This window comes from Theropithecus gelada, chromosome 1, assembly GCF_003255815.1.
Source record: "Theropithecus gelada isolate Dixy chromosome 1, Tgel_1.0, whole genome shotgun sequence".
Taxonomy (NCBI): Eukaryota; Metazoa; Chordata; class Mammalia; order Primates; family Cercopithecidae; genus Theropithecus; species Theropithecus gelada.
Genome location: NC_037668.1, coordinates 33,751,944 through 33,777,539, shown reverse-complemented (window position 1 = coordinate 33,777,539; position 25,596 = coordinate 33,751,944).

Sequence of the window (25,596 nt, the reverse complement as noted above, 5' to 3'; positions counted from 1 at the left end):
TGCATGCATAGCCCAATATTCACTTGATCAATCCCCTCTTGTTGGATATATCATTTACTTACTGAGGGATCTTGTAAGTATATTGCAGCCCTTGAGTCCACTGGTAAAAATCTTAGCTGTAACTCCATTCATCTTATGGGATACATTGTAACATTCCTGTGAATGGAAATCCAGTATCCTTTTGGGTGATTCAAAGGTTACTGTAGTAACAGTCAATACAAAGGAAACAATGTTAATGAATTCTCCATAGAGCCTTTAGCTTGTCCCAGGTGAAGCTTGTTGAGGCTGCTCTACAGTGTTAAAACACATAGTACCTCCCTCTGGGGATTTTCTTGGAGATACTTAGTATGTCAGATCATCACAGGAGGGTGACAAATGTGAGTGCAGGAACCAACCTGGTACAAACAAGCATATTCAGCTCAGCCACCTGGCTGTGTGTGTCCAACCCAAACAGGTGTCTTGCCTGGTTTGTGTCTCAGTTTTCTCACATGTTAAATGGGGATTATGGAGCTGGGTGTAGTGGCTCATGTCTGTAATCCCAGTGACTCAGGAGCCTGAGGCAGGAGGATCACTTGAGCTCGGGAATTTGAGGCCCACCTGGGCAATGTAGTGAGACCCCACCTCTGTTAAAAGAAAAGAAAAGAAATGGGCAGGAAAGGGACCTTAAACAAAGCTAAGACTTGTTATACAGACTTAAGTTGATGCCTTCTTCATTGATGAAGGCTCTCTAGTGATATGGGGGTAAACCTAGTGATTCTTTCCCTGGTGCAGAGAGGGAGACACCCTTCCAAAAAGAGACTTATCTTACAGATGTAAATCTCTCTTGCAAAAGGGTAGCTTTTTAGTCATATTTGTTTTGGGGTTGGTATGTTTTCGTCTCCAGCAATAGCATTGCATTACCAATAGTTTGAAGGCAGGTCATTGGGCTTGATATTTTCATTTCTGTTCTGTATTTCTTCATCCTTGGGGAGCCACAAAATATTTTAATGGGTAATGGAAGAAGGGTAGAGAAGGAATCCATAAAACACAAACCACACTTGAAATCCTGATGATTTGAACTGGAATATTCTGATCTGCCCCTGAACTGAGTCGTTTGCAGGAATCTGGTGCTTTTGGATGCAGAATGTGCCATGGAAGAACTCCAGAGACACCTGGAAGACAACACTGTGCATGCTCTCATCCAAAAAACATCCACAAAACCTCCCTTATCAGCAAGGCAGGCAGCAAATCTCTAGGAGACAGGAGGAAAAGAGTCAAGGCGTCAGAGGATACCAGCTCGCTGAGCAAGCAAAGCCTTGGTAAAATCACTGAGATGGAACCTGTACTTACATTAACACTTCTGTTACAATTCAGTGAAGTTACAAGAAGCAACAAGAAATCACTGATTAAGTCTCAATGGGAAGAGATTCTAGTGCAACTTCCCAGAGTACAAACAAAGCTGAGTGATCCATAAGACATATCTCTGTCCCCCAAAGACAGAAAGAGACTCCACAGGAGAGGTGTCTCCAGGGACCTCGGCCCCCAGGGAGGTAGAGACAGAGGGCAATAGTGAGTTGGATGCACAGTGGAGACAGCCACAGGGTCATTGTCATCTCTCTGTGGCATGGGGAGTCATTACGGGTATTGCTAAAAAATGCGAAATGTGCCATTGGGGGAAGCTTGGAGTGATTATTTAAATGAAGGCTCATAAGATAGGTTAAAGAAGACAATATTCTAAAAATAAGTAAGCCAAATTATCCTTCATGTTCAATTTATTTAGCCGCTGATAGTTTTTTTAAAAAGGCTCTCATAAGGAAAGATAATTAGCATTTCAGGAGACTGTTGTGGTCACTGTTGCTAGAGGGCAGGTTTGGCTGATGCCATCCACGCTCTGATCACAGACTTGCTTTTGGCTGATGCAGGTTGGTCTGTGTGACTAGAGTGCCATCCATCCCAGGACCACCGTTTTCCAGGTTTATGGCTCATTCATTTCCACACCAGTGATGATGTCAATTGCCCAGGAAAAGTCTTTTCTAGACAAATATGGCTTCCTTTCCAAATCACCAAAATGCATCATACATATTTATTAAAATTCTTTCTTCATACCCACCCTTTTTTTTGGTGAGATTTTCACATAAGCTTCCTTGGTTGCCATAACGAAAAACACCACAGTTAGGGTGGCTTAAACAACAGAAGTTTATTCTGTCTGAGTTCCAGAGGCGGAAGTCCAACATCAAGGTGTTGGCAGCAGGTTGAATCTGTCCAGGCCTCTCCCCAGTTGCTAGGGGTGGCTGGTGATCTTTGCTTTCCTTAGCTTGTTGGAACATCACCTTGATATCTGCCTTTGTGTTTCCATGGCTATCTTCTCCCTGTATCTCTTCACATCATCTTTCCTCTGTGCATGTCTGTCTCTGTGTTCAAAGTTCCCTTTTATAAAGATACCAGTCATGTTGGATAAAGGCCCTCATGTTGACTTGATTATATCTGTAAAGATCCTGTTTCCAAATAAAATCACGTTCCAAGATGCTGCATGTTTGTCTTTTCTTGAGGGACAAAATTCAACCCATGACAGCCTTGCATTTCATTTCCGTAATGCTTGACTTTTTTCATGTTATCGGAGAAATAAACTGAATTCCCAATGCCCAAATGAAGCACTGAAAGACCCGCCTGGGAACTGCAGACCTTTCATGAACGCTCCTGGGTGGGTGGCCACCAGATTTTATTTGCCTGTTTCCTCTATGGCCATGTGTAGCCCCCACCCATCCAACTGCACGTAATTGCTCACAGGGCAGACCATCAGCTAGAAAGGGTAGAGAGGGCTGCAGTAAAGGAAGAGTCTCATCTGCCAACTTGGCTGGCATTGTCTTTTTTTTTTTTTTTTTTTTTTTTCCTGTTGTAGGATTAGGAGAGCGAGGGTTCCATACCATGTTCTGCCACATTGTCAAGAAAATTACAGATTTTGCATATAGCAGCACAGAACCATCCAGTCAATAATGATAATTACAGCTCCTTCAAACTCAATTTCCCTGGCACTAAATGGACTGTGACTGGTGCATTTCTGGAAAACATCGCCCCACATCTTACTCGGCGGCACTTACATACATATAATGATGTTTTGTCCTGATTGAGTACGGCAAATTGGGTTCAGTGGAGCAAGCACTGGGCAGCTCAAAGGTGCTGTTGTGGCTTGGGAGGGAGAGATGACTTGGGAAGAATAAATACAGGTAGTGATGGAAAAAAAAAAAAAAAGACCCCTAGGAAATGAAGTGCCCTGGCAAAGATTGGTGGAGCTGGCAGTGAACCTGGAGGAAGTTCAGAGGCCCAGAAAGGAATAAAGGTCTATCTTCCTGCCCAGTGTCTGCCTCAGGTGCCTTCTTCTGACCTGTGAACTTCCCAGTGCAGAGTTTAGAACAGCATCAGAGAGCACTGGCTTTACGATCAGGCAGACCTGGATACACAGCCCAGATCAGACACTTCCCAGCTGTGTGACTTTACGTAAATGTTTCATTTTCCCACTCTCTCTAATGGAAACGTTAAGACTTGTCTCAGAGAATCGGGATTAAAAGTAATAAAAATGGGGACATAGGAAAAATGTACAGCACATGGGAAAATAAAGTGGTTCCTTTTATAACCTGCTGCTCAGATGACAGGGTGGTCTGTACTGGTGAATAAAGCAAAACTTGCGAACTAGAAGCTGGGCATAAGAATCTTTGGACCACTTCAAAGACTGTGGGAATCTAAAAGATCTTTACTGTGATATTGTGACCTAGTAAGGAAGTCTCTACTTTGAGATTCTAGAGCTGTTTAGAACGACAACAGCAACGTAAGCATGACAAATAACACGTATTTAGTCCTCTCGCAAGGATTACAAATAAACCTACTGCTTTCTTAAACCTCGTTTGAAGGTTGTGGGGCGGGGGCAGCTATTTTAGTCTCAGGTCAACTTCCCCGGCGAGTATATTATTCTTTTGTATATACCAGATTTCAGAGTACATCAAGGTACTGTTAAAGAACAAAATTATTCAATGATACTTGTTAAAACACAATAAGAAAGACTTTGTTCAGGATGATCATGAAAGGTATAAAGACTACTGCAATGGAGTCTTGCAGTGGGAGAGAGATTGGCCTCAATGCTGAACACAGCCCGTGCAAGAGGGAATTCACAGCTGAAGAACAGAGCAGGAGTCAGTGGGTGGAAATGACTAGAAGGAAACATCAGGGGTAGGGGGACTCTGGCTAAACCCACTTAGCAGGATTCTCACTGAAGACAAGCCAGGTGATCAGATGTCACCTTGGGGAGGGTTGAGGATGAGGAAACTGATCAGATATCAAGGGCGGGGATCTTGGCTAAACCGACTTAGCAAGGTTTATATAACTATATATATGTAGCTATATATGTAACTATATATATAGTTTTATATATATAACTGCATATATATAGCTAAAACTGGATATATATCTCTATACATAGATATACAGATAGATCTATATTATGTATGTATAGATAGATAGATAGATAGATAGATAGATAGATAGACTTGCTTTTAACTGGTGCAGGTTGGTCTGTGTGACTAGAGTGCCATCCATCCCAGGACCGCCGTTTTCCAGGTTTATGACTTATTTTTAAATTTATACATAGATATATATATACACACACTATATAATATATAGTATATAGTGTATATATATCTATATATATACAGCTAAAACTGGATTTTGTAAGGAAGTTCACAGATAGGCTGAAGGCTCAGGAGCCTGACTAAAGTTTGGTCAAGCAAAGAGTCAGTTCTGATTCTTGTTCCAAGGAAGAAGACACATTCTTTTATTCTCTGAACGACGTCAGTCCACTTTCTTGTTCAGCTGCCCTTTGCTCATTAATGACTGGCTGAATCATCCACTGACACTTGGCAGCCGAGGAGATCTCCTGCATGGTAGGAGCCATAAGACTTTAATGAAGGGAGTTTAGTTTCTAAGAAGATAGACACAAAACCAAAGACTAATAGCTGGAAAAATTATAAACTTGGTTTCTGAGTCCAGAGGGCAGCCAGTGAAGGGGATTTCTAGATGCTGGGTTTTAAGCATCTTCAGTTGAAGTGAGGGCAGGCAGTGGCAATCTGAAAGATTTTCCTGTTGTGCAGTTAGGATTTGAGGAAGATTGTCCATACATTAGCTCTGGCGGTGGTTTCTCAGAAGTTTACATCTAGCTGTCCAACTTCTACTAGCAGAGCTTCAGGAAAAAAAAAAGCAGTTTAATTTTAGTGATTCCAAGCCAGAAGGTCTAAAGAAAATTGAAGATACTAGCTTGGAGAATCATAGTCAGATATCGAAAGAAATTAGAAGAATTCAGAATCCAGTCCAGAATGAAGATAGATAATAAAACCTCAAAGAAAACAAATAGAGCTAGAATCTAATATTGACTGCACTATAGTTTTCTTCTAGAACATACTTTTTTCCTCTGTACAGTCACCCAATTTCTATCAAAGATAATCAAAGTAAGACTAATCAGTCTGCAAAATAAGTTTGGTTTCATTAAACTTGGCCTGAATATTTATATAAGTGCAGCAAGATTAGTGACTGACCATATAGGCTCTTTTTCAGTTTGCTTTTCTGAAACTTTTAACAAGAAATCAAAGTTTAACAAAGTAAAAACAAGAAAAGACTTTTAAGACTAAGAAGCAAAATCAAGAACTTGCTATCAGGCTGCAACCATGAATTCCTTTCTTCATAAGGTCCTTAAAATTTCCCAGGATTACCAGGCCTTCCAAAAATTAACATGTTTTACTCACCTGTAAGTCTGAGAACTCTCAGACCAGTTTTTCCAGAGGGGGCTTTATTGGCTTTATAAAGCCAATCTTAGTTTTTAAAATCCGTCTGACAATATCTGAAAATAAGACATTTTAGTCATAGCCTTGGTAATATAACAAGTGTTTCCACTTACGTCCTGTTATAAAGAGAACTGATTCTTATTGAATTTGTAGTTATTTGCACAACTATATTATTATAAAAATAAAAATATTTATGAATAGTTTTCAAAGTCTGGAGGGATCAGTAGGGAAAATGTGCTTCAATTTTTGTTCACAAAAGTAAACATTACCAAGTTGCTGCAAGCTAGAGATAGCTGTAAAAAGTTTCCTTAAATCTGGAAAACAAAACATTTTAAAAACTGGCAATATTTAAAACAAAAAAATCATCAAAAAATTACCCTTATGAGTTTATTCAGTCTCATGTGATTAATTCTTATTCTGCTTGATCTTAGGATAACAGTTTCATGAAGTCATCAGTTTAATTAGAGTTGTGAAAATTCTTTACCCAGTCCAAAAGTATTATCTTAAAGTCATTAGAAATCTGTAATCCAGAGTACTTCCAAAGTATTTTTTAATGAACCTCCTCAATGAGAAAGCAATTTTGAACTATTGCTAAGTGCAAACACTTCTAGAGAAAAAGTAAAATAAAATAATATCTGTCTATGAATGACAGAAACTTTAAACTACCATGGTTTAAGGTCTGATGAGAGCTCATATAAAAATGATGCAACTGATCAGGAAATTTGATTATTTCTGTGGTAAACAACATTTTAATATAATATCAAGATTTTGACCAATAACATATCAGATTTCTAGAATATAAAATTTTTAACAATTTTATACAATTTCTGGGACATGCATTTACAACATACCCATAAAATTTTAAGTCAAGGAGGGATTACACAATTTCTTATTAGACAATGATTCCCATAGAATTTATAAATCAAATAAACCTTATTAGTTTAATATCTTTATTTTAGAAGTTAAAAGTCACATTCTTTGAGCTCTCCAGGGACTCACCTGGAAATCTCAAAGTTAATTTGAGGTCAAAAAGACACAATATAAAATTTTATTTTGGAAATGTATCAAAAAAGTCAAAAGGTTTAATACAATTGAATTTATTTTGATTATATAATTAATCAAAGTGACAATAAAAGATTCCAAAAGCAAATACAAAAAGTTACATAGTTGTGATTTAAAACATCAGCTGTCTTAGTATTGAGAAGATTCAGTTTTCTTACATAATCAAAGACCTAATAAAATACATCAAATTCAAGAAATTTTCTTGATAAAACACAAAATCTTTGCTTCCTAGGCCAATTACTTAAAAGGAAAACAAAACAAAACAAAACAAAAAAAATGGATATTCTTACAAAAATACTTCAAGAAAACTTTATCATTTTAACAGAGAAGACAAGATTCTACTTTTGTATCAATCCACTATTAAAACTAATTTTTATTAAAATAGTATAAATAAATTTATGCAATCTCAGTCAGCTTTGATGACACAAGATTTTCACAACATTTTCACAGCCTCTCTTCTTTTTTAACTTTTACAACTGACATGTTTTAGGCAATTATGCAATTCACTTTTCTTGTGCAGTCTGCTGTCAGGTTAGATTTATGGTTTTACGGCCTTAAACATCTATCACAGGCAACACAAACCTATCTGACCAGCAAGGCCTGGCCAAAAAAAAAAAAAAAAAAAAAAAAAAAACATCAACCAACCAAACAAACAAAAAACAAGTATGCTGACAATTCTCAAGACATTTGTATTTTTATCTTACCAACAATTTTTAAACTAGCTTTTATTTATCAAAGATTATCCCTGATCACATTAATTTAAAAAAAAAGTTGGGCTGATTTCTATTTTTCTGAAAGTTAGTTTGGTAACACCATCAGAGATAAAACGAAATGTATACATAACACACAAACATACATACATGCACAAATAAATACACATACAAATAGATCCAACCAGATCTTACAGCTTTTAATTTAAAAAATTTTAGCCATGAAACAGTAAAACAGAACAATATGAACTCACTGGTTTATCTCCACTTTATATATTTATCCAAATTGTGTTTCTTATGAAAATGAGACAAGTTGAGTTTACCTACTCAGTAAGGGCTGAAGCTTTTTACCAATATTTGCGAATGCCTTTCAGATTTTTCATTTTTCCAGTTTCCAAATAGTTCTTTTTTCATTTCTCTCCTTTCAGCCTTCAGCTTACTTTTAAGGGAACCCCGAGTCCCGTGATGTGCTGAAATGGGAGGATAGGAGGCTTAAAGTTCAAATGACTGAGGGACTGAGGCAGGGAGGGAAGGGGTCCAGAGTTAGCAGAGTGTAGAGCCAACAGGGTTTCAAGTAGACGATGCAACTGATAAGGGAATTTGATTCTTCAAGTGATGGAGAAGTTCCCATGGGAAAAGCAGGATTCAGTAGAGAGAACACAGAGTGTAGGGAGAATAAAGAGGCCCCACAGAGCCGGGAAGGAGGACCACCAGCCCATGAGTCACCTTTCAAAAGAAGCCTGGGACTCTAATCCAACATCAGAGAGTTACACCCATGGCTTAAGAATAAAAATCTGTCCTCACCAGCTTCAATAGATGTTTGTCTGGAAAAATGTTTCAAGACTCAGACTCACCAATGGATCTCTTATCAGTTAATCAGGAAAGAAGATAAAGGGCTTAAAGGCCTGAACCTGGGGTCCTGAGTAAGAGGCTTAGGTGTGGAATAATAAATGATTTTATCCTACTTATGTCACTGTAACTGTTTTGTTTTTGTTTTTGTTTTTGAGACGGAGTTTGGTTCTGTGGCCCGGGCTGGAGTGCAGTGGCCGGATCTCCGCTCACTGCAAGCTCTGCCTCCCGGGTTCACGCCATTCTCCTGCCTCAGCCTCCCGAGTAGCTGGGACTACAGTCGCCCGCCACCTCGCCCGGCTAGTTTTTTGTATTTTTTTAGTAGAGACGGGGTTTCACCGTGTTAGGCAGGATGGTCTCCATCTCCTGACCTCGTGATCTGCCCGCCTCGGCCTCCCAAAGTGCTGGGATTACAGGCTTGAGCCACCGCGCCCGGCCAGCACTATAACTGTTAAAGAGAAAATTATTCAAGGCTACTTGTTAAAGCATGATAAGGAAGACTTTATTTAGGACCATCGCACTAGATGTAGGGACCACTATGATGGAGTCTTGCAGTGCAGGAAAAGAGTGGGCTCCACTCCTAATGCAGCATAGCCAAGGAGCAGGATGTGGTCCAGAGATAGAAAATTATTAAGAGGCCAGGCACAGTGACTCATGCCTGTTATCCCAGCACTTAGGGAGGCCGAGGCAGGTGGATCACCTGAGGTCAGGAGTTCAAGAACAGCCTGGCCAACATGGTGAAACCCTGTATCTACTAAAAATACAAAAATTAGCTGGGCAGGGTGGCACATGCCTGTAGTCCCAGCTACTTGGGAGGCTGAGGCAGGAGAATTGCTTGAACCTGGGAGGCAGAGGTTACAGTAAGCTGAGATTGCACCATTGCACTCCAGCCTGGGTGACAGTGAGACTCCGTCTCAAAAATAAAAATGAAAATAAAAAGAAGAAAAAATAAAATTATTAAGAAGAAACATCAGGGGTGAGGTGGATTCTGGCTAAACCCACCTAACAGGATTCTCACTGAAGGCAGGCCAGGGTGATGAGCTATAACCTGGGGATGGTGGAGCATGACGAGTCTGATCAGATATTGAGGATGGTCAGGATGAGGATGGTGATTCTTGGCTAAACTGACTTAGCAGACTTATTTGCCAAAACTGGGTTTTCCAAGGAAATGCACAGATGGGCCTAGGGGAACATTCAGGAGCTTGACTCAATTTTGCCTAAGCAGAGAATCTTTGTCAGTACCTGGAAGTGAAGCCTTCAAATTAATTGGCATCTTTGTATATAGAGAGACATGGCCGTATGCTTTGAATGTGCATAGCTAATGTCCTGTCATTGTAAATTAGGACACAAATTGCTTCAGGAATATTGATGGGCCATGAATTCTGGAATTGCCAGAGAGAACTGGAGTCACTTCATGAATGGGATCCTGATGGGAAAGGCATAGACTTACATTTCTATTTCCCTCACATCTTCAGGCAAGTGTGACTGAAACATCTTCTTGGCATTCATGTTTAATATACACACTGACTCCCAGCATTTGACTCCAGATATTTGGAAGCCCTCCTCCCTTAAAAATAATATATACGCTTGTGCATTTATGCCCACCCTGGCCCATCAAGTTGTTGATCTTTGAATTCTCACTGTTCATGTATAATTTTTTTAAAAGTTAAAACATGAGCCTTATACCAACATAAAATAAACACATACTAAGGATTTTATTTGATTCTTTAATTACAAAGGAAATCAAGATGATGATAAAGCTGATTTGAATAGCACTGAAGGATCAGGAATTTTACTGGCCAACAAAAAATGTTAAAAACAAAACCAGTTAATGTGCTGTAGGACAATAAAACCATTACCTTTGGGGTTAGAGATACACAACAGAAATCTACAAGTTAAGATGTAGCTTCCCTGTAAGTGAGCAAAGTCAATCACAAATAATCCCCTAGAAACCAGCACTATTGAACAGAATTTTCTGTGGTGCTGGAAATGTTCTTTGTCTGTGTTGTGTAATTTGGTAGTCACTTGTTCAATAAGTTTACGGGTCACTTGAAATGTGGCCTAGTGTGACTTGGAAAGTGGATTTTAATTCCATGAATTTAATGAATTGCCAAATTAATTAACTATTGATTTAATTAATTAAGTAATTAAAACTTGATTTTAAATAGCCACATGTGTCTGGTAGCTATCCTATTGGACAGAAGAGCATGATGAAATGTCACTGGGAAAACCTGCAAAGCAATACTCCAAGATGACATTGAAAAGGTGTGCTGCTCTTCTTTGTGCCTTATTTCCAAGTTTTACTTGTGTTAAATACAACATTTAAAAGGCCATGGTTTTAGACTAAGCTCTGCATGAGGCCCCAAAAAATCTGACTAAATCAAAATGGAGTCACCCACGCTAAAGTTCCAAGTCACCAAGCTGAAACTAAAATGTCATCTGACCTTTTTTTTTTTTTTTTTTTTTATTATACTTTAAGTTCTAGGGTACATGTGGATAACGTGCAGGTTTGTTACATATGTATACCTGTGCCATGTTGGCGTGCTTCACCCATCAACTCGTCATCTGACCTTTTGACAGCCGATTTCCAAACAAGCCGGTTTCAATCTTCAATCAGCATGAAAATGAAATTCCCTTTGTTTTAATTCTTACAACAAAAGGTAGCCTGAAGTCACTTGACGTGAGCAGCTCAGTTATTTCTCTATTGTTCTGTCTCCCTGTCCCTGCTTTACAGAGAAAGCAGCTGTGAAATGACCAATCTGCTTTTTGTTCTTCCTTTCTGCTTTCTTCATCCCTTTCTGTCTATAAAACCAACACCCTCTGCTCAGTTCATCTGCACACTTATTCTGTTTTATGGAATAACGTATTACCTGATTCTAGACTTACAATAAAGCCAGTTGAGATCTTTAAACTAAATTTGTTGTAATTTTGTCCTTTGATGCTTGATATCATCTATACGGTTTGGCTGTATCCCCACCCAAATCTCATTTTGAATTGTAGCTCCCATAATTCCCATGAGTCATGGGAAGGACCTGGTGGGAGGTAATTGAATCATGGGGGGCAGGTCTTTTCCATGCTGTTCTCTTGATAGTGAATAAGTCTCACGAGATCTGATGGTTTTATAAAGGGGGGTTCCCCTGCATATGCTCTCTCTTGCCTGCCACCCATGTAAGACATGACTTTGCCCCTCTTTCACCTCCTGCCATGATTGTGAGGCCTCCCCCTCCATGCTGACTTGTGAGTCAATTAAACCTCCTTCCTTTATAAATTATCCAGTCTCAGGTATGTCTTTATTAGAAGCATGAGAACACACTAAACACATTATCTTTGTAAAATATAATTATTTTGGTTTGCTTTTGGCTTAACGGCTGTTGTTTCTCCCCAGCCAAATTTGTGTGACCAGCGCCTGTGGAACTATTTAGCCTTTTACACCTGGACAACCAATTGATAGCATGTTTTGCACAGAGAAATCAAACAGAGAACAGCCAGGATGTAGAACAGATCTAAGTTCGTGCAGTGTTTTTTTTATTGTTTAAAAGTTCTTCCCAGTGTTTATCTTTCTCCTTCTTCTTCCAGGTAAAGGATCATTTCCTTATTAAAAACGATTATCACATCAAAGTGGCAATTGACAGCCTGACATACAATATATTGTATTTGTATTTTATTAACTTCAATGGTCTTTGATGTTGAAGAGCTCTCAGTAAAGGCAGTTGAATAAACAAGCTAATTGACTGAGCATATTGATCCACATTGGCAGTTCTGTTTCTAATTGCCAGGTTTTGATGGGCATCTTCAATATATCTGTTCTGGGTAGTACATGAAACTCAATTGTAGATCAATTGACAGGGGCTTGTGGCCCCGCCTAAACAGAGAAACGTGAAGTTCAACAACAACAACAACAACAAAAACTGAGATGCTTAACTCTGATTTTGAATGAACAGAGAGCATCCTTTCCTGAGAAGAATTAAATTTTCTGCTTTTGTGACTCATCAAATCCAAGTTCTTAAGTTGGAGTCTGTCCACAGGAAGGTTTGAATTGGATAAGTAGGCTTATTGCCAGTTCTTGATTCTCCATATCTGTGTTTCTGGCAGTATGTTAACATTCCTTTTAGGTTGGAATGGTCAATATATTTTTTCCTTTCTTTGGGTAGAGTTAAAAGCAATTGATGAAGCACCTGCCATGTGTCAGATTCTCTTCAAGGCTCTGGAGATACACTGGTGAGAAAACCAGGAAAATTTCCTGCCCTAAGACAGTTTGCATTCATGAATAGGTCCCAAGGGTGACTGTGAAACACAAAACCTATGTCAACATGCCAAAGGCATTTGTCTTCATGCATAGGAACATTCCATGGTGTTTCTAGAGCTGATCAGGGAAGACTAAAGACCTTGTGACTTTTATTCACTGGTCCTTGGGTGGGCTTAATTATTTCCATCTTTTAGTCCCCTCAACCACATTCAATTCATCAAGAAGCCAAGGGTACCTGTTAGTACATTATTTATCACACACTAAAGAAGTATCCATAATGAGACTGCTGAATGCATTTTCTGACAAAATTTGCTGGAAAGTGTCAATGAGAAATTATATACAGAGAGCTATTAGAATTTATGAAAGATTAAGCATCTTACCTGCCCCATTCTGCCAGCCCATGATTCCAGGTGATAAATTTACCTCTGCCGGAGGACGTCATGGCTATCATTAACATCTTCAATGTAGATTGGACCATGTTCAAGAGCCACCTCAGCTACAAAAAACAAATACCCTGAGTGGTCAGTTCCAGGCATGAACCAGCCTGGCGTAGGAGACCAGAATATGCCACCCGCAAAATATTCCACCTTGGTATAGCATTATTCTGAGCTGAAGACAACTGAGAAGAAGCAGACAAAGCTCTCTGCCCTCCTCCTATTTGCCTAAGAGCAGGACATAAATTTACAAAGGTGTCTGCTACTTCTCACTACCAGTATGAACAAAGGCCAACCACTGAATACAACTTTAGATCCTGCATCAGTCCATTTTCACGCTGCTGATAAAGACATACCCAAGACTGGGAAGAAAAAGAGGTTTAATTGGACTTACAGTTCCACATGGCTGGGGGAGTTCTCACAATCATGGCGGAAGGCTAAAGGCACTTCTTGCGTGGTGGCAGAAAGAAAGAATGAGGAAGAAGCAAAAGCAGAAACCCCTGATAAACCCATCAGATCTCATGAGACTTATTGACTTATCACAAGAACAGCATGGGAAAGACTGGCCCCCATGATCCCATTACTTCCCTCTGCGTCCCTCCCACAGCATGTGGGAATCCTGGGAGATACAATTCAAGAGATTTTGGTGGGGACACAGTCAAACAATTTCAGACCTTCATCAACCTGGAGACAGCACCAGAGGATTTTACCCACCAAGCTTTATTAACCAGGCTTTATCTACCATCTATTTGCCTTTCCACATTTTGACATCCCCTAGGCACACAAAGTCCTATTCCTGGGTCTCATCACTTCTCTAAAAATGTCTTATTCTTGGCCAAGGATGTTATTTAATACAGTGTTAAGCCACTTCTTTGAGAATGACTCATTCCCTGGGTATTTCCCATGTAGATATGAATTATATGTGTTAATAAACTTCTGTTTGATTTTCTCTTGCTAATCTGTCTTTTGTTATAGAGGTTAAGCCAACGAACCTAAGATTGGTGGAAGGAAAAAATTACTTTTTGCCTCCCTACACTGAGAAAGTCCTTTCCTGTGGGAGATAGATAGCAATGTTGAAAGTGTTGAAGTGTGGAAAATAATAATCCAGGGTCATGAAACAGTGAAAGTAGCTAAATGCTCATAATTCTTTTGGTCTTGAGGGAGGAAATTGTCCATTGCAATTGTCGGTTGACTCATAAAATAATTTCAAAATATTTGACACTTCATGTAACCAGCACTCAATCATAAACTGAATGTTGGTAACATCTCGAAGCTCCTCATTCTTCTCTCCAACACTAATACTCCCCCATACACCCACAGGTAACCACTGTCTTGACTTCTAACATCACCAATTAGTTTCACCCTTATTTTTAACTTTCTATAAATGGAATCATGCAACATGCACTCTTTTGTGCCTGGCTGCTTTCACTAAACATATTGTAAGACATTTCCATATTCTGTGTTGTTGAAGTTTATTTATTCTTATTGAGAATATACCCAAATTATTTTACTGCTGATGGGCCTCTGAGGAAATTTTCCATTTAAAGTAATTGCAAACAATGCTACTGTCTTCTTATTTTTCTCTTCTGGGGGAACATAGGTACATATCTGTTGTAGGTATATGAGTAGGCATGGAATTGTTGCAAAGCAGAGTACGTAAGTCAATTCTCATTATTCACAGTGTATACATCTCGAAGTCACCACAAACACTGAATTAGCAAGCACAGAGCATTTGCTGTTAGGGGAGTTACAGGGTTAGGTTCCTGTGAGCCTCTTGTCAAAACATTTTCATCAACAGATCAATACATAACCTTGTTTTGTGTGCTTCTATTTAAAGACATCGTATTTAATATATACTGTTGATTCATTAACATTGAAGCTACCACCAACAGTGCTGTAATCCATACCTGAACAAAGCTTCTCTAACACATATTTTCTTTGGGAGACACATTACAGCCTTCTTGTGCTTCAAACCCCTAGACAGCACGTCAGCATCGTGCATGGGAGCATGTTAAACACCGAAATCATTCACCAAGAGCACCCAAAAGTGAAAAACAATGACACCAAATAGACCATAAAAAAGATTCTTGTTTACAAAATGAGAGTTGAAACAAAAAGGCAGAGAGTCACCTTGTTTGACCTAAGCTAGGAAGATGCATGTCAGGTGACTCAAATTCTTTGCTGTTCTGTGCATATCCATGAATGAAAGTGAAAGCATTGATTTTTGGAGTTACAAAGAAATTTTAGTGAGTCAACAATTTGCAAATAAGAAATCTGTGAATAATGAAGATCAGCTTTATGCTCAGTTTTTGTAGCTCCTGAGAGAGTTCCTTAAAATGGCTATGCATATGCAGTTTTTCAGAAGTGGGTGGGTGAAAATAATATATTATTTTAATTTGCATTTTACTAAAGACTGTTCTAATTAAGTCAGTATGTGAGAGATCTGATTGTGCCATGTTGACACTTGGTTATTTTTTGCCTTTTTCTTTTTAGCCATGGTGATGGGTGGAGTTGGCTGCCCAATAGAATACGTTTGTTTGTTTGTTTGTTTGTTTGTTTTATTCTGACATCCAAATTCTCTTTTCGATTATAATTCTACGTACATTGTATTTTTACTGTATCTCTTTCATTGTTTTATTTCTTCGAAGATGATGAAATTCATGGTAGTTTGAAGACTAGAGATGATTCAACAAGTGGCATCACTTAGTGCTCTTAAAATTCCTCACTGAGACATGTCCTCTTCCCCCACAGTGGGATAGGGCCATTAGGAAATGAATCTTCCTAGTGATGTGGGACTAAGTTCCTAAACATAAAAGAAGCCAAAACCTTTTGAGTGTATCTACAACGCTTTCATCAAAAGACGTTGGTGAAAAGGGGGAAAATGAGAAAGGGAAAATCGATCAGAGCATTCTCAGATATGTAAGATGCGCAAAATTTTTCAGGCCCACAGACACCTGAGGATGGAACTTCAGTCATGCCCCTGCACCCCTGTCCAGGGGCAATTGTTTAAAGGTATTTTGTTTCTCAGTAGCTGCCTCATACATTATATTCATGTTCCTGGAATTTGTTATACAAAGAGCAATATATAGCCAATCAATAGCTATTTTATTTAAATGCAAATTATTGGTAATGAACTTAGGAACTTCCTCTTCTTTTTCCTTAAAAACTCACTTGTAAATGCTGCTAATCAGACTGTATATTCAGGGCAACTTGTATCTATGCTCCCAGGTGTCCATCCTCAAGCTTTGGGCTCAGATAAACTCTATACATAATCATATATTCTGAATCTTGTTATTTAAGATGTATCTAAAAGGTTCATTGTTTTGCTTTAGATGGTTAGGTCTCTTACGCATCTTATAAATTAATTTTTGAACATGGTGTGAGGTTGGGATTAAAACCCATTTTATGCCACATGATGTCAACCTAACCTACCATTATCTGCAAAAAGATGACAGTTTCTGGCCGGACGTGGTGGCTCTCGCCTGTAATCCCAGCACTTTGGGAGGCCAAAGCGGGCAGATCACAAGGACAGGAGATTGAGACCATCCTGACCAACATGGTGAAACCCCTTCTCTACTAAAAATACAAAAATTAGCTAGGCTATCTACAAAAAGACTACAGTTTCTGACTGGCTAGGCATAGTGGCTCACGCCTGTAATCCCAGCTACTTGGGAGGCTGAAGCAGGAGAATAACTTGAACCAGAGAGTCAGAGGTTGTAGTGAGACGAGATTGCGCTGCTGTACTCCAGTCTGGTAACAGAGTGAGACTCTGTCTCAAAAAAAAAAAAATTACAGTTTCTTTACTTCAATCTCTTGTTCATTAAAGACATTGACTTAAACCTCTTTCCACAAAGAATATTCCAGTCATAATTGACTTCACTGGTGAATGCTTCCAAATGTTTAAGGAAAAAAATATAACACTACTCTTATACAAACTCTTCCAAACAGTAGAAAATGCGGAAATACTTCGTATTCTTTTTATGAGGCCAGCATGACTTTGATAGAAGATCTGGCAAGAATAGTATATGAAAAGCAAATACAGACTTCTTCCTCATGAACATAGATAGAAAATTTCTAAACGGAATAGCACCAGATTGACTTTAGAAATGCATAAAAAAGGAAAATCACTCATTGGATTTTATTTTGTGAATTTAAAATTTTAAAGAATTGATCACTAAAATGTATGATATTATGTAAAGAAAGATGGGAAAATGTATATCCTCATTTCAATAAATGCAGAAAAATAAAATTAAACACCCATTTATAAAAAAAAAAAAAGCTCTCGAGTGACTACAAACAGAATAAAACTTCTTTATCTGGTAAAAGCTATCTCCTACAAACATTAAACTTAGTGGTGAAATAGTGAAAGATTTCTCCTAATGTAAGAAATGAAACAAACAGGCACACTTCACTAGACATGGTGGGAGAAAATGCCAAAGTTTGTGAATATAATTATAGATTTATTTAATTCATCTTTTAGTTCTTTAAGCTTTTGCTCCAGTGTTTTGAAGCTTTGTTGTTAGGTACATACATATTCAAGATTGTTATGTTTTCTTAGTAAATTGCCCGTTTTATGATTATGTTATGCCTGTATTTATTTCTAGTACTATTTATTCTTCTAATGTCTATTGTGTCTGATATTAATAAAGCCACTCCAGCTGTCTTTTATTTATTGACTGCATGGTACCCCATTTTCTATTGTTTTTCTTTTTTTTTAAATTATTTTAAACTTTGTAAAGATATAATTCACACACCATAAAATTTACCCATTTAAAGTCTACAATTCAGTGGGTTTTAGCAAATCCACAGAGTTGTGCATCTACCACCATATTCAAATGTAGAACATTTTAATCAACATAGAAGTAAACCCTGTACCCACATCAGCCAATCCTTAGCTCTCTCATCTTCCCCACCCATGCTTCCTATTCCTCACCCCCAGCCACAGGCAATCACTCATCTTCCTGTCTCTGTAGATTTGCCTTCTCTGGACTCTTTATATAAACGAAATTATACAGTATGTGACTCTTGGTGACTGACTTCTTCCACTTACCATAATGTAATGTTTTCAAGGTTGATCTGTATTGTTGCATGTATCAGCTCTTCATTTTTTTTAAATGCTGAATGATATTCTATTGTGTGGATATAATGTATTTAATTTATTCATTAATCTGCTGATGAACATTTGGGTGTTTCCACTTTTTAGCTATCATAAATAATGCTGCTATAAACTTTTGCGTTTCCCTGTGGACAAACACTTTCAACTATATTAGGTATACATTTAGGATTGGAATTCCTGGGTCATATGGTAGCTACATGTTTAAGTTTTTAAGGAACTACCAGACCTTCTTCCAATGTGGCTATACCATTTTACATTCCCACTAGCATTGTACAATTATTTAGACTTTTTTGAGTCTTCACCAACATATGTTATCTGACTCCTTGATTCTAGCCATTCTGGAGGGTGAGAGAAAGTATCACATCACAGTTTTGATTTATATTTCCCTGGTAACCATTGATGCCAAGTATCTTTTCATGTGCTTATTGGCCGTTTATATATCTTCTCTGGAGAAATGTCTTTTTAGACTCTATTTTAAAAATTAGACTCTTTGTCTTTTAATTATTGAGTTGTATAAATTCTTTGTATATTCTAGATACGAATATCTGTCAAAGAAAAAATTGCAAGTCTGGACATTAGTAAGGAATGTCTCTATTAATATTGCAACAGGAAGAAGGGAGCTATGTCAATAGGAAAGTCTTTCTCACCATGAAATATCAAAACATCTCAGGCAGAAAGGGATATTTTTTATAAACAGAAACAAACAAGTGTAGAAGAAACCTGGTGTGAGGAGTGGAATAAGCCAGTGGCATGACTGGACAGTTAAGCTGGAAATGTTTTTCTCTGTGGTCAGGCAGTTCTCAGAAGGGATGTTCTTTGTTGAAGTGATTTTTTAAGCTCAGGAGGAAGTCAAGATCCAGGGGCTTTGGGAAAGAAGAGAAGCCTAAATACATTTTAGTCCAGTCAAGTTAGTGGGTATTATATCCAGATTGGTCAGTGTGGACAAACAAGTCAAGTAATAATTTATGAGAAAAAGAATGGTAATCTTGAAGGTCTGTGTCTGGCCTTGTTACAGGTAAAGAAGGAGGTTATCTTTGAGTCTTATCTAAATAATATGGGACAGGGTAGTTCTTTGCAATAAGCTATTTCATGGAACACAAAAAGGTGGTGGTTTTTCCTAATCACTCTTTGTTAGGAGAACAGGGCTTAGGTCAAATTTAACATTTTCATCTCTTATCGGATATCAGATTTGTACATTTTTTTCCCACTCTACGGGTTGTTTTCTCTTCATGGATGGTGCTCTTAAAAGGGCTTTTAATGTGGACAAAGTGCATTTTATCTATTTTTCTTTTGTTTCTTTTTCATTTGTTGACATATGTAAGAAACCATTGCCTAATCTATGGTCATGAAGATTTACATCTATGTTTTCGTCTAAAAGTTTATAGTTTTAGCTTTACATTAGGGCTTTGATTTATTTTGAGTTAACTTTTCTATATGGTGTGAAGTAGGGGTACAGCTGCATTCTTTAGCATGTGAGTATCCTGTTCCAGCATAATTTGTGGAAAAGTCTACCTTCCATTGACTTGTTTTGGCGTCCTTTAAAAAATCAATTGGCTAAATATTAGAAGTTTAATTTTTAATTCTCCATTCTGTCCTATTGATATATATGTCCATTGTTATGCCAGTACCATACTGTCTTGATTACTATAGCTTTGTTGTAAGTTTTGGAATCTGGAAGCATGAGTCCTCCAAAGCCATTCTGTTTTTTTCAAGATGTTCTGGCTATTTTGGGTCTCTTGAATTTTTGTGTGAATTTTAGGATTAACTTATAAAATTTCTGCAAAAAGTCAGCTGAAATTTTGACATGACTTGGATTAAATCTGTAGATCAATTTGGAGACTGTTATTATCTTAACAATATTAAACTTTTTAATACATGAACAAGGGATGTCTTTGTATTTATTTAGGTCTTTAATTTCTTTCAACAATGTTTTGAAGTTTTAAAAGCATAAGTTTTTTTTTACATTTCATTTCATAAATCAAAAGCATTTTATCCCCTTTCATGCTACTGTAAATAAAATTGCTTCATTAAAATATTTTTTGATATATTAATTGCTACTGCATATAATACAACTAATTTTTGTATATTGATTTTCTTATACCCTGTAGCTTTTTGAATTGATTTATTAATTGATATGGTTTGACTATGTCCCCATCCAAATCTCGTCTTGAATTGTAGCTCCCATAATTCCCACATGTCATGAGAGGGACCCATTAGGAGGTAATTGAATCATGGGGACAAGTCTTTCCCGTGCTGTTCTTGTGGCAGTGAATAAGTCTCAGGAGATCTGATGGTTTAATAAAGGGGAGTTCTCCTGCACAAGCTTCTTTGCCTGCCGCCATGTAAGATGTGACTTTGCTCCTCCTTTGCCTTCCCCATGAGTGTGAGGCTTCCCCAGCCATGTGGACCTGTGAGTCAATTAAACCTCTTTCCTTTATAAATTACCCAGTCTCAGGTATGTCTTCATTAGCAGTGTGAGAACAAACTAATAAATTAATTCTAATACATTTTCAGTGTATGTTTCAGGATTTTTTCTATACAAAGTTCATGTTATCTGCAGCTAGATAGAATTTTCTTTCTTTCTTTCCATTCCGCATGCGTTTTGTGTTTTTTCTTCACTAATTGCCCTGGATACCCAATACAGTATGAATACAAATGTCAGCAGTGAACATCCTTGCCTTGTCCTTGATCCCATGGAAAAACATTCAGTCTTTCATTATTAAGTTTGTTGCTAATGAAAATATTTTTGTAGGTGCTCTTTATCACATTTAGGAAGTTCCTTTCTATTCCTAGTTCATTGAGTGTTTTTGTTCACTTGCTTCTTTTTTAATTATAAAGGGGTGTTGAATTTTGTTTAATAATTTTCTGTGCCTATTGAATTCGTGTAGTTTGCATACTTAAGTCTATTGAAATGATGATTACATAAATTTTTAAATGTTAAACCAATCTTTTTTTACCATGTTAATTTTCACTTCCTTGTACTTGTACATTTCCAATATTCTTTCTGTTATCAATTCTTAATTACATCCTATTGTGATTAGAGAACATACTTGGTATAGTTTCCATCCTTTTAAATATACTGATGCTTGTTTTATGGCCAAGTGTATGGTCTATTCCATAGAATCTTTCATGTACTCTTCAGAAAAATGTGTATTTTGCTGTTATTGGGTGGAAAGTTTGTAATGTCATTAGGTCTGCTGGGTATACAGTGTTGTTCAAGTCCTGTTTCTTTGTTGATCTGCTTTCATTATTGAAAATGCAGTATTGGAGTCTTCAACTGTTTTCATTGAATTGTTTATTTTCCCTTAAATTCTTTTTTTTAAGTTTTTATTTATTTTATTTTAGAGATGAGGTCTCACTATGTTGCCCAGGCTGGTCTCAGACTCGGGCTCAAGTGGTCCTCTCGCTTGAACCTCCCAAAGTGTTCAGATTACAGGAGTGAACCACCATGCCTGGCTTTTCTCCCTTAAATTCTGTCATTACTTTTTATGCATTTTGTGGCTCAGTTGCAAGGAGAATATATGTTTATAATTGTTATATTTTCCTGAAGGATTTATTGTTTTAACATTATAGAATGTCCCTCTTTATATCTAGAACTGTTTTCTTATTTTAAAGTCTATTTTTCTGATGTTAGTATAGCCACTCCAGCTTTCTTATCATTACTGTATGCATATATATATCATTTTCCATACTTTTTCTTTTAATCTATTTGTATCTTTGATGTATTTATGATGTATGATCTATTTGTATCTTTGATGTATAATCTATTTGTATCTTTGATGTATACATGTCTTATTTAGGCAACATACAGTTGGATCTTTATTTTAATTCAGTCTGAAGGCTCTGTCTTTTGATTGCATAGTTCTATTCATTTAAATTTAATGTCATTATTGGTATAGTTGAATGTATGTTTGCCATTTTACTTTTTGTTTTCTGCTTCATATCTTTTTGTTGCTCTATTCCTCATTTAGTGCATTTTTGCATTAAGTGAATATTTTACTTTTTATTTTAGAGACAGAATCTTATTTTCTAGCACAGAATGTTACTTCCTTTTCTCTGTGTTTTTTGAGAGTTTTTTTTGTGGTTACTCTGTGGGTTACCATATATATTTTAACTTTTACTAACTTAATTCCAGTGAGATAAAAAATTTTTACTTTCATATAACCCTAATCTCTCTTTCCTTTTTTGTGCTATTATTATTTCTACATTTATTGCAAACCCTGTAATACATTGTTACAATTATTACTTTATATAATTGTATGCCTACTAATAGAAGCTGAGTAAAGGACAGCAGGCATATATTTGTAGAGTTTGTTACATTAGCCTTCTAATTTATTATTTCTAGTTCTTTTCATTTTCCTGTAGATGAACTTTACCCTCTGGTGCTACTTTCTTACTCCAATACACAATTGTTCCCACCTATATCCTTTGTGCAGTTATTGTCAAATATATTATGGTTCTATATTTCGTAGGTCTAACAATACAATTATATACACATATAGTTTTATACAACTGCTTTTAAATTAGTTAAGAGACGGAATGCTAATTTATACCTTTTTTGTAATTACATAAGTACTCAGACTATTGCTTCTTTTCTTAATTTTTTACTGATTCTTTCTTCTGCTTGCTCAGACCTGGTACTTAGACCCTCTAGTGAATTTTTGAATTTCAGTTATTGTAATTCTCAGCTACTTTTCCATAATTCATATCTTTTTAAATGTGCTTTATTTGCTGAATTATATTCTGATATTTTCCTTTGGTTTTTAAAAAATTTTTTTAAATTGTAATTAGGGGTACATGCGGTTTTGATTACATGGATGAATTGTATAGTGAGGAAGTCTGAGATTTTCGTGCACCCATCACTTGAGTAGTGTACATTGTGCCCAATATGTAGTTTTTCCTTCCTCACCTTCCTTTTACCCTCCCCCACTTCTGAGTTTCCAGTGTCCATTATACCACTCTTGATGCCTTTGGGTACTCATAGCTTAGCTCCCACTAATAAGTGAGAACATACTATATTTGTTTTTCTATTTCAGAGTTACTTTACTTAGCATAATGACCTCCAGTTCCATTCAAGTTGCTGCAAAATATATTGTCATTCTTTTTCACGGTTGAGTAATATTCCACAGTGTATAAATACCACATTTTCTTTATCCATTCATTGACTAATGGGCACTTAGGATGATTTCATATCTTTGCAATGTTGAATTGTGCTCCAATAAACATTTGTATGCAGGTGTCTTTTTGACTTCTTTTCCTTTGAGTAGATACCCAGTAGTAGAATTGCTATATAAAATGGTAGATCTACTTTCACTAAACAGTTCTTTGAGAAACCTCTATACTGTTTCAATAGAGGTTGTACTAATTTACCATCCCACCAGCACTGTATAAGCATTCCCTTCTCACCACATCCATGCCAACATCTATTGTTTTTGATTTCTTAATAATGACCATTCTGGCTGGGGTAAGGTGATATCTCATTGTGGTTTTAATTTACATTTACCTGATAATTAGTGAAGTTGAGCATTTTTTCATATGTTTATTGGCCATTTGTACATCTTCTTTTGAGAAATGCCTATTCACATCACTGACCCACTTTTAAATGAGATTCTTTGTTTTCTTCTTGCTTATTTGCTTGAGTTTCTCGTGTATTCTGGATATTTGTGTTTTGTCAGATGCATAGAGGAAATACCTGTTCACTCGGATGATTATTTCTTTTCCTGTGCATAAGCTTTTTGGTTTGATTATATCTCATTTATTTATTAATTTTTGTTGCATTTCCTTTTGGGGTTTTAGTCGTAAAATTTTTGTCTATGTCAATGTACAGAGGAGTCTTACCTCGGTTTTCTTCTAGAATTTTTATGGTTTTGGGGCTTAGATTTAAGTCTTTAATTCATCTTGAGTTAAGTTTTGCATGTGGTGAGAGACAGATATCTAGTTTCACTCCTCTACATGTGGTTATCCAATTCTCCCAGCATCATTTATTAAATAAGATATCCTTTCCCCAATTTATGTTTTTGCATGCTTTGTCAAGGATCACTTGGTTGTTAGTATTTGCCTTCATTTCTGGGTTCTCTGTTCGGTTCCATTGTTCTATCTATTTACTTTTATACTATTACCATGCTGTTTTGGCTACCATAAACTTGTAGTATAATTTGAAGTCAGGTAATGTGCTGCCCAGATTTGCTCTTTTTACTTAGGATTGTTTTGGCTGTTCAGGCTCTTTATTGGTTCCATACGAATTTCAGGATTACTTTTCTACTTCTGTGAAAAATTATGTTGATATTTTGATAGGAATTACATTGAATCTGTAGATTGCTTTGGACAATATAGTCAGTTTCACGATATGGATTCTTCCAATCTATGAGCATGGGATGTATTTCCATTAGCTTGTACCATCTGATTGCTTTCAGCCATGCTTTGTAGTTCACCTTGTAGAAATCGTTCACTTCTTTGGATATTTTATTTTATTTTTTGTAGCTGTTGTGAAAGCAATTGAGTTCTTGATTTGATTCTCAGCTTGATTGTTGCTAGTGTATAGCAGTGCTACTGTCTTGTTTACATTGATTTTGTAACCTGAGACTTTATCAAATTCATTTATCAGATCTAGGAGTCTTTTGGAGGGGTCTTCTAGAGTTTTCTAGGTTAAGATCATCAGCAAACAGAGATAGTTTGTCTTCCTCCTTTCCAGTTTGGATGCCCTTTATTTCTTTCTCTTGCCTGATTGTTCTGACTAGGCTAGGACTTATCTTTAGTTCCTTATATATGCTTTCCTTTAGCTCTTTTAGCATATTTTAAATAACTGATTTAAGTATTTTTCTAGTAAGTTTTACGTCTGGACTTCCTAAGGGACAGCTTTTGTTAATTACTTGCTTTTTTCCTTAGGTATGTACTGTAGTTTTTAAAAATTTCTTTTTATGCCTTGTGATTTTTTTATTGTTAAAGATTGGACATTTTCAGTATTATAATGTAACAGCTCTATAAATCAGTTTTCCTTTCTTCCCAGGATCATATTGCTTCTTGGTGCAGTAGTCGTTTGTTTAGTGACTTTTTTGAACCAGTTGTGTAAAGTCTGTATTTTTTGTCACATGTGTTCACTGTAGTTTATGTTCCATTAGCTTAGTGATCAACTACTCATTGAACAGAGATATCATATATGCCTGAAAGAAAAAAAAAATGCTGAGTCTTTGCAAATGGGCTCTGTGTATTGGGGGCATGTCTGGGTGATTCACAATCCTGATTTAACTTTCACTTCTGGCTTGTGCAGAGTCTGAAGGTCAGGCATAGAATAGGCGAAAAGTCAACATATTCTCAAGGCTTTTCTGACTATCCATCCTGGGCATGTGGGTGGACTCCTAGGCTTTTAGGATATGTT